Source organism: Argiope bruennichi, chromosome X2 (genome assembly GCF_947563725.1).
Source record: "Argiope bruennichi chromosome X2, qqArgBrue1.1, whole genome shotgun sequence".
NCBI classification, from domain to species: Eukaryota; Metazoa; Arthropoda; class Arachnida; order Araneae; family Araneidae; genus Argiope; species Argiope bruennichi.
Genome location: NC_079163.1, coordinates 64701204 through 64715499, shown reverse-complemented (window position 1 = coordinate 64715499; position 14296 = coordinate 64701204).

Sequence of the window (14296 nt, the reverse complement as noted above, 5' to 3'; positions counted from 1 at the left end):
GTAATTGGGATACTAGTTGTGGGCATCTGAAACAAGTTTTGCTATTTGCTGTTAGCATCCAATTCATTTATATACTTTCTTTCACCTTCCTTTGCTTTCCTTTCCTAACAATCCTTTGTCACCCTAAAAGCAACCACCAAGAATTTGGGGGGAGGGGAGGTAGGAAGATCGGCACTTATGAGTGGTAGGGGTGAAAGGCGCAAGTGGGCAGAGAAGCGCAGTTGTCAAGGGGTTGATGTCATCGCCGTTATTGGTGGCACGGAACTCACTTAGTACCACCTTTTGTTCTCATAGTGAGCATGAAATTCCTACCATAAACATATATTATTTCATTGAAGCCTTTCTCATGTCAGAATGGAGCGATATATTTTGAATCGGAATAGACGCTGTTTATACGTAGAAAGGTATGTAGGAGAAACTGGATACATCTCAAGACAGATAGTTATCATAAGATGGGAGATCTGAAAGAATATTTTCAAGCTACGAAATTCTGTCAGGGATTCTAAATGAAACATTTGCACAAGAACATTGGAACCTGATTATACTCGCTTATTTGTCTCTCTCTTTTCGAAAGCTTGCAAATGAGAGTGTGAAATTTAGTAATTCTTCAATCTTGTGAAAATCGATTTACACAATAGAAATTTCTATGACAATGAATTTAATACTAACACCAATCAAAGAATTTCAGATGATAGAAACTATTCTCATGCACCATACTAAGGCATATAATTTTGCTTATTTTCTATCGTGATTTCTTTTGTTTATATATATATATATATATATATATATATATATATATATATATATATATATATATATATATATATATATATATATATATATATATATATATATATATATATATATTAAAAATTTAGAGGTCGAAGCAGAAATCTTGAAACCATGAGTTGCAGGCAATTGTTCTAAAGTAAATTGGAATTATAATTGCATTTATAATGTATTTTCCTTTCTGTATAGTGGATGTATGGGTTTTTTTTTCTATGACTTCATTGAGGTTTAAAAGCCCTTTCCTATTATTTTCTGTTCCATAGATTTTTATAATTTTTGTTTTGACCTCAAGATTTACGAATTAATAGTTATACTTCCTTATTAATGCCCAGGTAAAAGCATTTTTTTTTAAAAAAAATATTTACTATATTTTTACTCTCTATTTCTTTTAAAATTCATTATGAATTAAAAAATAGCTCAAAACATCCGTATTCTAGCAACACTGTATTCAAATCACTTTAGCAAATAGGCTAATTATCAGTATATTTATTACCATATTTTAAACAGTCGTATAGAATTTCATTGTGAAAAAATATTACCTTCTAAGAACAATATTCTAATAAGTATATAATCTATATAATTCTAATAATATTCTACTTGAATAGTAAATATTCAGGTTCGAATTTGTAATATTCGTATTCTAAGAATAATTTTTTCTTTTTTTTTCTTATGCTACTAATTTCTTATTTTAATTAATAATTTTAATGAAAAATATAGATGTCAAAACAAAACCATAAAAGCGTGGGATTCAGATGGAAATAAAGAACTTCTCTCTGAATTTTAATTGGCCAAAAAATCATTTTTAGCTAAATTAAAATATTTATTGAAAATTAATAACCTTAAATTTTTTAAAGTATTTTACTGCCATCGAAAACTAAAATTGTATAAAATTTCAGAACTCCAGTGCTTGAAGAAATGAATGAAAAATCGATTACAAAATTTCCTCCTGAAAAACAGAAAATCTAAATAAAGGGGGTTTAATAAGGGACTTTCGATAAATCGAAACAGAAACATTTAAGGCATTTAAATAAGTATACATTTGCAAATACAGACTTCAAATCAGTTTTCAGTTTTATTAGGGGACAAAAATCAAAACAACTCGACATTTTTGTTTCACATTTTTCACAACTCAAGCGCAGCAGCAGGAGCCGCTTTATCGCTTTTGCGTGTCCCTGCAAAACGAAAGAAATGTCATGTTAGTCTTAAAAAGACCCCACCTTTCCAGTAAATAGAATGACCCTTGACTTTCTGTCTGTCAGACGGAGGCAGTTGATTAGCCAGAGATATCGTGACTGAACCTCATCAATGACTACGATACTTGAAAAGCCATTTAGCCATCGTAGTGCATTTGATTTAATAGCCAACGAACTGTAAACGGCTGCGGTAAAGCTCCGGAAGGAAGGGGAGAAAATTATTACTTCAGAATTGAAGAACTCAGTTCCAGAAACGCATAAGATCTTTTCTAATTCTATTACACATGTCGAGAAAGTGTCAATCGTAACCGCTGCATACGAAGAAGACTTCAAATAATAGGCTAAAAGTTTTTTTTTCTCTTTATTCAGATTGACCATTTGGAAAAACATGTAGAAAGATGCGAGGCGAATTTATGTATATACTATACAATAAAATATGCTCAATTAGTAAAACAATTTTTTTTTTTTTTAAGACTCGGAGTCCTACTTTCGTCTGAAAACTTTTTTTCCTAACCCAAGTAATAATAAATAGCATTATGACAATAACTGCTATTATTAACCGTAATAATATGCTGCAGATGAAGCATGAATTAAAGGAAAATATGATGAATAGCTTTAAAATCCCCCCCCTTGGGCAATTTTTCGAAAAGGGTATCACTCGCCCCTCCTTAAGGTTTAATGACTTTAAAAAATATATATTGTTTTTTCTGGAGAGGGATTACTCTTAAAGAATATGAGAGAATCTTTACAATCAGTGCTAGAATATCAGTGAATATTTTTAGATTTTGGTCTATATTTTGCTGAGCCCAGAAAATAGTTACTCTTTATCTACGAAAAGAGAAAACAAAAATATATTTATTTATCATGCAGCTGGATTTCCATAAGAATCATGAAGTACTTTTGAGATATAAAACCAATTGCGAAAGCTTTCGTTATGATGAAGGAACTGGCAATAATTCCTACATTACTATTATGAATTTTTTATTACTTTTTGATTTTTACTTTCTTGCACACGAGGTATTGAAGAAATATTGTAATTGTCAAAAATTCGACTGCGAGACTTTGTCGAATCTCTGCTTTTCAGGCCTCCTTGAGTTCGAAAAAGACATTAGAAAATACATTATGTTTCTTTCTCTCTCTCTCTCTGAACATAATAACTAAAAAATGCTTTCTGGTAGACGGATAAAATTTAGTATATGTACTTACGATTAAATTTTTAGATGTCTATCGAATTTTGAACAAAATCCATTCAGAGGAAGTTTGTCTATCTGGATTTATGCTCGATTAGAAGTGAATTCGATGACTACAAAACTCAAAGAACTAGGCAGATAAAATTTGGTACGCAGATTTAGCATCCAAAATATAAATTCTTATCAAATTTTGAACGAAATCTGCCAATTGGTTGACCGCCTGTCAGTCTGTACTTTTGCAATTTTGTATAAATACAATAACTAAAATCCGTAAAATGCGGTATATTATCTTTTGCCTACATCTGTAGTCTCGTATCTAATTTAGATTTAAGTCGGTCGGTAAAAAGGCTCCAAAATAAAGATTCTCAGGATAGATTCAGTGAAAATGCGAGACTCGCACCAAAGGTCTATATTTCGTAACTATGGTTAACTGATTCTATGTAAAGCAGAAATGGCTTTTCTCAACGTCCCCACTTTTACAAAGGGGGGGGGTAGTTAGACGGGTTTTAAAATGTCCTTTTTTTTCTATCAAAGGAAACAAGAAATAAAAGAAATTCCAACTTAAAAGAAACTTAATATCATAAAATGTCACAAAATATAGATTGAAATAAATATATATATTATTATTAGACTAAATTCTTTATGAGAAAAATAATTTTTCAAGCTAATTACAATTTTGTTTATTATATTAGAAACCTTGTAATTGACATTATATATGTATATACTATAACTCTTTATTTACAATATGCTTAGAAGTTTTTATTATCTCTGTAACGTTTCCCCTTTTCCCTCACATGGTTAAGAGCATCCAGACCAGATGTAACGTCTCTCGCTTTCCCTAGAAGAATCATGATGTCTGGTCAACTGTTACTATATCCAGGCGTGGGAGAACAGATGTGGATCCCATCATTACAAATAAATCCATCATGTCTTCAAGGTTGAGGAACGTCGAAACATCCAGATGCTAAACTTTTTTTTTCTTTATGAAAAGACTCCTCAAGTCATCAAGAACCTATCAATCACTAGCAACCATTGTCATCAAATGTCAACTCCACTCGCTTCAAATTTTCACAATATATAAGAGAAAACTAGTTTATTAATCATTATAAAGAAACATTTCTAAAATCACTTTCCATGTGCACGACTTTTCCCAAAACAAGAAAAAATTCAAGCATGTCCTAATAAAAGTTAACAAAAAATTTACTTTCTCAGTGAAAGTGGTCTTTAATACTTTTTTTTCCCGAATCTTTAATACTTTTTTCCCATTTTGGTGAAATTCTTCGTGTATTTTAACTTTTTTTTACCACAAAATTCTAAAATATTTTTTCAATATTTTCAAAATTTAAGATAAGAGCATGTTAGGGTGGCGTCTAGGCACCCTAAGCTAGAGCAGGTTCAAGCCCTCGGATTCTGAGAAAAAAGGCTTCAATATTAGAATCTACCTCATAAACTGACCTAAATCCATTGGCGGGCAAATGTTTTTCAGCTGAACCATTTCTTTTGACCAGAAGTTGCGGTGTTCTGTGATAAATTCGGAGGGTTCCAAATTCGAGACCTGATTCCATCAAAGAGCCACTTGTAGTTGGGTTTGCACGTTAGAACCATCGAGGTCAAACGCCGTTCTGGTATTGTGAAACGGAAACTTAGGGAATGTGAACTCAGGTGTTGTGTTCATCATCTGCCTAATAAACTATCCTAAAATAGCCCTAATGTCTTTTAAAAACGAAATGTTGAAGTAGTATAATATAAAATAGACATAAAAATAACCCTAACCCGCCCTAAAATAGCTCTAGTATTATTTCAAACAGGATGTTAATATAACTACGCTAAACGTGTCATCTGATCATGGTTCAAAATGAGTCTTCAATAAATCAAATCAAAGCTCAGCTTAATTAAATTAAAAGCTGAAAAGCAGCCAATTTAATCCTTAATTCAGAAGATATTTCGAGTTATATGGTATTAACCAACTTTGCTTTTAGTAACAAAGAAATGATTTATACTTTTCAAACAGAAATTGATAACTCTTCAAGGAAATAATATTCCATAGAAATTTAGTCTGATTTATATCAATAGAAATTTATTTTGGCTTAGTTTCATAGAAATTTAGAAAGTAAAAAAGATGTGAATTACTTTCGTGAATTCATTTCCCGAACAATTTCTCTTTTACTATAATTACGTGCTCAAACAATATCTTCAACAAAAATATTTTTTTTCTCTTCTTTATAAACATAAGAGAAGGTTTTATTTAATATTTTAAATTTCTAATAGACTTTATCAACAAAAGCAAACTTAATTAAATATTTTCATATTGTTATTGATATGAATTTTTGTACTTCAAAAAAAATATTCATGATTTTTGTTTCAGTAGCAAAGAAATATGGATTCTTCTCTAGTTGCTGAAACACAAATCTGAAATAGGGTCCAATGGAACTTTATTTTCTGCAGGATTTCAATGAAAGGCATATCCTTTCCGAAACACTTTCGTTAATTCAATAATCTAATGATTTCCTGTCGACTCCAATGTGTGCGACAAATAACTTCTTCCATCCAAATAATAAACTTCATTTAGTCAACGTGTAGCGATCGAGACAAACTTCACTGAGTGAGTGGCCTTAAGTGCACATTAGCTGAATTCGGAATGGGGAAAAAGGGATTTTTAATTACCGGAAAGGGGAAAGGGAGGAATAAAAAAAAGAAAGCTCCTCATATTGCTAGATGTTTCTCTTGATTCGGAACATTTTTTTTCACGACTTTGTCAACGATGTCGAAATTGATTTTGAAACTTTTGTGTGTTGGTGTGCCGGAATGTTTCCGTGGCTAATTTTATTTCATTAACGAAACAGAAGAACAAAAATTATGCGCGAGTTGTAACATTACATTTGGGAGAATGGTCGGCGATTTAGAGCGTGAATTATCGCAATTGGCACTTGTGTTCTTCATCCGCATAGTTCCAATCATTGCGCAGAATTTTATCGATATTTGCGTTAACTTATTTTAACTGGAAGGGTTTTGAACAACTGTTTTTCAAAAACAAGTGTCATTTCAGTGAAGCCTTTGGGTGACTTTTAAAATGGTTTTGTCAGACGGATAATGATATGTTTCATTCAATAGCTTACTGTAATAGAGAAATTTTGTAAAACGAAAGTCTATAATTATGCAATCAAAAAAGTTTTCAAATTTGAAATAAATAAACTAAGTAGGTAATTCTCTAATAATGATCTATCTATTTGGTGACTATTCGATCTAGCCTGCGAGCTTAAGACATTTTTTATACCATTGATAATTTTTGAAAGGAGAGGAGAAAACTTTAAATATGTATGAATATGTAATTAAATGTTAAAAATGTAGGGTGTTTGAACGCTAATTCATAAAAACCAATGTTTCAGGAAAATTAAACGGGTGTTTTAAATTTAGGCCATTATAAAATGTCTAAAGAGCTTCTTTTCAGGTTAAACCAATGAGACTTAGTTGGCCTTGGAACCCTAGTTTTCTCTGCATTACATCAACATAGCTTTCGCACATTGCATGAGGATGAAATTGATTTATTTCTGACCAGAGAACAGAAATTATGGTTTTGAATTCTCAAGCATAATTGAGTTTTGAAGATTAGCATCTTCTTTTGCTATTCATTTATTTCACAATGAAGAACGACATAAGAAAATTATCTATTTTTGAGATTAAATATGTTTGCTGGTTTATGCCTTGTTCTTGATGCCTTGTGCCTTGATTTACGTGTAAGATTCTCATATAAGATTTAAATATAGGATCTGAAACAAAGTGTTTCTATAAGAATTCCCATAGCATTTTCGCTTCAGAGAATTTTTTTTGAAAAGAATTTTATTTCAAAAGATCAGTGCAACAGAAAACCCTTTTTCTCTTTAAAAAGTGCGTATTTTTTCCCTCACAATGCGTATCTTCTTTAAAAGAGAATTATAGACTGGATGAAAAGTTTGATAACAGCTGCTCTTTTAGAAATTTACTACACTTGCTTCTTGATATGAATTTTTAGATCAGGAGACAAACTCCTTCCCCCTCCTCTCCAGAAAGACTGTGCCTTCAGTTTATTTGCAGATAGCTGGAAATTCTTTAAACTTCTTTATTACTATGTATAAAAATTTATTTGAAGTTCACAACAATTTTCCACGGGTGTATTAGGTTAAAAAGGGGTGCAAAAGTAATTTCCTAACTTTTTTCCTATTTTCGAACATATTCAGAAACGACAAATTTCTCAGAAAATTGCCTTGTACATAAATTGAAGTGCATTTAGACACGTCTTTCCAACCCCCTGATTTGGGGATATCATATCACCATTCTATATATATATATATATATATAAAATCAGAAGTGCGCCCCATAAATAAATTTAGTCAAACAACTTCTATTGTTGAAGGAAGAGCAGCCAGGCCAAAAATATTTTGAGCTAGAGATTTGTGCAATTGGTAAAATTGTGAGACGGGCTTCATTAACACAACAAGATTTTAAGAAGAATACAGCATACAAAGTAGCAATACTTTCCAGCCAGCAAAAACTACTTCAAGAGAAGCGTCATGATGATTTTTAAATACTTCAGCAGCGTTTTATACTTTTCTTTCATTGTCAAGAAATTAGATGAATATTATTTTCTCATATCTGATAATAGATCTGATAATATCGAGTTCCATCCACTTTAAGCGTGTAGGAATAATATATTATCTTTCACTCTGATATTTTCAAATGGGCTGGAAAAGTGAAGAAGGTCTCTGATTTTCCTTTTCCAGAATTCAAAAATAATTTATTAGTATCACAAGCTAATGTAGTAAGAATTACTAGGTTTATATCTTCGATTTTCATCTACTACAGTCATACAATCAGGTTGGTAACCAACAATTTTAGTGACATATCAGTATCCTCTACCACTACACAGCTATCCTCTAGCTCTAAAGTAATGTTTTCATCAGAAAATTTCTGAATTAGCAAGAAAATGGGGCGTTTTTAGCGCTTTTATTTTAGAAGATTTTTTCTTTCTACACAGTTGGTAATATTGTCTTTTTAAATTCGAAACTCACTATAATGGGCTTATTTCCTCTACAGAAGCTCATTAGATTTCATTTCTTTTCTATCAGTTCATCTAGATGATTATCAAATATTATGCTTAATGAAATATTTTAGTGGATATTGCACATATTTATTAGGAATTGAGGAGAACTTCTCTTTCAACTCCTATGCAATCCTGTAAGGGTCCTCTCACAATCACAACAAAGGATTTTTCATGCCCACTTGATTAAACAGGCTGTTGTAAACAGACTTGTGATATTTTCTTTTCAATCCTTATTTATCAAATGTGGATTGGCGGATAAGAAGGTAAATAAAAAGTTAAATATTTTTTGAGGTTGATATTGATTTTTTCAGAAATGATACTTCCTTGAGAATTGTGTACGAGTCTAGGCACCACTTCATCATCCAACTTAATTCCATGGGTACATCTGATGACTGAAACCGGTCATGAACAAGTTATGGATGACGAATTTAATTCGTCATTCAAACTTACAAAATCAATTCCTTTGTAATACTATTTCGGGAGTTCACAAATTAGATCTGTACCAAACCCAAAATTCTTTCAAAATAAATCGGTATTCAAAGAGTATAAGCTTTCAACAGTATTGGTAAAATCGCGCATCGTACCACTCAGTTTTTTATTGTAAAAATTTTATCTGATTGGAATTACTCCCAACAATGTTTTCCATGTTTGAATGTCCATTTCTATCTGAAAGATGACAATTTATTCTTTCGTCCTCGATCACTATACTCTGTCATATAATTAGGGCATCGTGATCGGGGTATCGTCATCGGCGACATAGATCGTTCAACTATTATGGAATGATTCTTCACTGAGTAACGTCAGAGAATTTTTTTTTTTTTTTAAATTTCGTGGGAGGTATTTTTTTTATATGAAGACTAAATAAAAATTTCCTCCAAAATAGATGTCTGAAAAATCATGGGTCTTATTTGCTTGTATATTACTATCATTTGTCCAAATTATTTTCTTTCCATATTCTCAATAGATAAATAAAAATTTCTTTTGGAAAAACTTGAATTAAACCAATTGATTGTACTCAAAAATTGTAGTCCATATAGGGTTTCTCCTTCTTCCAAATGGGACAATTATTGCTTAGATTACTTCACTTATTTCGTTTATTATGACATTGTACATACAGCATTTTTTATGATTTATACAAGTGTTTTTTGAAGGAAATGTTCGTTACGTTTCATAGAAAGACCACCCTTTGTATTTCTGGTACTTGTTGCATAATCAACTATAATTTTTCTTCAGAAAAGTTTAGGAACTATAAATTTAGTAAAAACAGTTTTTAAAAAAATACTTTGATTGGTACACTAAAAAGTAGATTTCAAAATTATTTAGCTTGTTTTAACTTTTAATTTATAATCCAAAGTTATAAATATCATTGAAATGTGAAAACTTTTTTTCTCAAATTCACTATGAGGTGGTTTCCTATACATGGAATCTAAATTAGATTAAATCAATTGATTACGTTATATATAAATTCTAAAAATGATAATAGTAGTGGAGTGCCATCCAGAGCATAAAAGTGGTTAAAATTTTAAAATTCTAGCTCATCAAGATGTGATTGGAAAATCGACAATGTAATTTCATCTTTATAAACATGAAACAAGTGAAATAAAAGTATGTAAAAAGCGAATGCTTACTAAAATTGTTCAGTATAATTGCATAATAAAGACTCTGAACCAAGGATACTTAAAATGTGATAAAATTTTTTTCTACGGCTCCTTGATTGGCTGGATTTCAATATTTTCTTTATAGAGTTTGAATGAGTATATGCATATTTTAGCATTGTTTTGTTCTTTACGGGAATTTAATGTTTCAAGTTGTATTATCTTCTTCATTCAGTATTTGTTTCTTTTTTACAAGAAAATTTCCTTAGATGGTCCATCAATGCCCAAAAATTACACATGCCATTCCATAGTGCATATTTTTTAAGAATATTTTCTGGTTTATTTCGCCTTATTTATTGGAGCATATTATATGTAAAACATAAAATAAGAATTAAGATTTAGTTCTCCAAAATAAATTAAACGCAGCAACTTTCTCATCAAGAATTTTAATACTATATTATTAATATTTAAAAATTAATTAATATATTATTAAGACTTAAATTTTAAATATGTTTTCACTCTTTTAATAAGCTGTACATTCAGAAACCCCAGAAACTGTTCTTGTAGTTTCTAAATACATTCAATATATTTTGAGGAATAAGGAAAATTTCTTTCTAATGCGAAGTTAACGTTGAGTAGAGCAGGCCTACAACAAGCAATAAAATTAAGAACCACTGTTTTGAAACAACTATTCCGAATAAGCTATATCCCAACTCTTATTACAAGTAGAAACTATTAAGCATACTCTTTCTAGCTATGGAACAGGAGCTGCATTATCTGCCAAAAGTTTTACAAGTTGTTCTGTTGCAAGAAGGATAAAAAGAATGCGGTGTTCTTAAGACTGCTATTTCGGGTAACCAGGAATAAAAAGAATTCCTAATGGAGACCTCCTAATTATCCTCCTCTCTCAACCGCTTTTAAATCTCGTTCATTTATTAAAAGCTACTTAAGGAAAACATTAGCTATTTCGAAGTTTCAATGAATCCAGCTATTTCCCTAAAGTGAGGTAGAAATGCTAATAATAAACAAAAAAAAATTATATTTAACCCTATTTCTGTTGCTATTTCATCCATACACATTTCATTCAAAGGTGCTTTCACATATTTAACTTCAATAACAACAGAAATAATAGTTAAAAATAGCGGTTAAAAATATTTTCTTATTTGGAAATAATAACATTATTTTTTAAGAAAATTTCAGTTTCGCTCCATAATTCATAATTGTGTATTAGTAATTATAAATATAAATTAGTGAACAAAATATCTTTTCTTATGCAGTACGAAACTCTTTACATTTTCATGTTTGATCTATTAAGTATTTTTTATTTTCATATTTATTATCTTTATGAAGATGTTACTATATGTTATATTATGTAATATATCATTTGGCCCATTTTTAACAAAACTTTTTGCAAAAGAAGCTGCAGTGACATAGAAAGGAAGTAATAATGATATCAGCAGGGAACTTGAATATTTCAGCACTCTTGGGAACCTGAATGCACGATTTTTGGAAGGAAAAAATTACAGTGAAGCTTATTTTGAAATAAATTACTGTCGCGATTCCACAACTAAAAATATGTAAAAAAAAGATAGGTATTAATTAATGATTTTTGAATAATAATAATTTTTAATATCCAGGTACTCTTTTGAAATTTTAAAAATATTCAATTAATTTTGCTTATAAGAATCTTTTTACAGTTAAAGAAGTCCTCCAATAGATATACGATAGGTAATTATAGGTAATACTTAACTATTGTCAAACGTAAAATCGTATATCTAGATATTTTTATTTATTCACGTTATTTGTTATGCCAAGCAAGAAAGAAGTATAAATCATACACATAACGCGTACACAATAATTTATTCAGATTACCCATTACACCTTTTTGTCTTCTTGTTTAACTTGCTTGTCACGTGGTTCGATGTTCATTAATCTACTAGAACATCCTTTTCTCATATACGGCAATTTGATATTTTCCTTTGGCCTCTCTTAATTTATTTTATGTACAAAATTGACGTTTTAGGTTTGTTCCTTAATTTATGGATACTAGAGTACTAAAACTAACTAAAAACTGAGTGAGCCTTTGACATTTCTCATTCCATAACCTTTAATGAATCAGAAAAAATCAATTATATTCAACTTTATCGATCTTTGTCAAAATTGGATGGAAAGATAATATAGTCAATAACAATGACATGAAATCAATTAAACCAACTCTGGTTCAAGTCATGTTTCCCAACTAAAAACTATTGAAGTTGAAAAAAGCTTTCCAGATAGCTGTTTATGTTGATAGAAAAGAAGTCAAGAACCTATAAAATTTCTGCATCTGTTCATCAGAAGATCAATTAAGAAGAGAAGAAAAATAACCAAGTTAAAACTAATAATCGTGGAATTAATGAGTCATCCTTAAGGAGGCAGATATTAAACCCGAAGTAAATGAGAGCGCACCCACAAGCAAGTGTTCGCAGCAGGCATTTCGCCAACACATAACTTAATTATCCCGCATTTATTTTCTCTTTTCCATCTTCTTCAAAACCAATGTAAGAACTTTCCTTCCTTTTTTTAACTCCCCATCAATCGTTCGAACTTTTAATGCCTTTAAGATTCCAAGAGTGGCTCGTAACAGATTCTCCGTGATTTCATTTGTATAAGAATCTGATCATTATCTTCTACAGCTGGTGCACTCTTTCGCTCTCTTTTCACTCTCTCTTTACCTTAACAGACTCCTTCCTTTCTATCTTTTTTTTCCTCTTCCACACTTTCTTATTTTCAGACTCTCTGACTTTCACATTTTCTGCTATCAGCGGCCTTTCAGGGATTAGAAAAGATTCGCGGGTTCTGTTTTAATTTTTATGGAATACTTATTGCTCAGTGCAATATTGAGAATTCTTTCATGTCTTCAATACAATGCATGCTATAGGAAGATTTTCGAAGACTTGAAAGAATATTTTTGAATTTTTTGAAGATTACAAGTTTTGTTAAATTAAATTTGTGATGTTTGAAAAACATTTAATAGAATTAAGGCTTCAAAAATAAAGCTTACAAATTTATATATTTATTTGTGAAAAAGTGTGTGCGAATCTTTGAAGTGGAAATTTTGAAATTTTTGAAATAATCAATTCCATTTTTATGTAATATGGTTTCTTTCCTATTGGAATTCTTTCAATTTCATTTACATTTGAATTATTCATAAAGAAACAAATTTGTTCTCTTTTATAATGTAACGAGTTTATATATTTTTTACAATTTTTTTTTTTTTTGCTGGATTAAGATAAAAGAAGATGAGATAAGAAGAAATGGATTTATGAACAAACGTAGGAAATAGCTTACGTAGTCCTTTACTGGCCATATTACGCAAAATTTAAAATTTGAATTACAAATTCAAACATGGAAAAAACAAAAATTCTTTGAAATATGATAGATAGCACTAATAACCACGTGTTTTCATTCCTTCAACATTTTACTTTTAAGAAAGAGGGGTTTTAGTTATTGAATTACTTGTAGATAAATCTCATAAACATAAACATTTTTATTTTAACCAAGGGCAATGTATTTTAACCTATTTGTACTTGGAGAGTTTCTTAGAGCTCTAAATTATAATTCTGGTTTGGAGTAGATATTCCATAAGTAAAAATATGAAAACACAATAAATATAGTAGATAAAACACATAAAGTCTATTAATTAACATCAATGTCCCATTGATATTTATAAAACAACTAGCTGAAACTGCAGAATTTTTATAAAGAATCCAATATGTTATGTTTGGTTTCGTTTTACTTTGCTTATAACTCGAAAAAAGTTGTTTGGTAAAATATAAATGGTAATGTAGAAAGTGCTCTAAATGATATATATATATATATATAATAAAGTGTCGAAATGTGACTACGAAAAATAATTAATAAAATTGTGAAAATTAAAAAAAAATCCCAAGTAAGATCTGGTTGCGATGTAATTGTTGTATATTAAAGACACAATTAAAGTTCGGGCATTCAAACATGTATACTTTATTTTCACACACCATTATTTAATTGAATCAAACAATAGTCCATTGTTGCCAACAAGTCAGAGCATAGGGGACTTTGCATTTTGTCTTATGCAATTTTTATAATGAAAGAAAATGTGCAAAACAAGTGACTGCAGTTTAATGTAGCTTGTGAATAAACCTATAATTACTTTTGTTATTTGCTTATTTTTGAAAATATTGACGAGAATAATGTGAGAATCAGCCCTCTAAGAAGGAACATCTTTTGAATGGCTGATTATTCGAAAAAATATCAATGGCAGATCAAAACGCATCCCCCCTCCTAATTATTCCTGCTTACTTTTTCTGGACCATGTTGTTATTGTCGTGTCCATGGAAATGCAAAAAGTGAGGAAAGAAAGTCTCAGATATTTACAAAGGTCCGGAGGATCACTGCCGCCAGCTGTAGTCCTTCAGGAAAGCAAAAGGA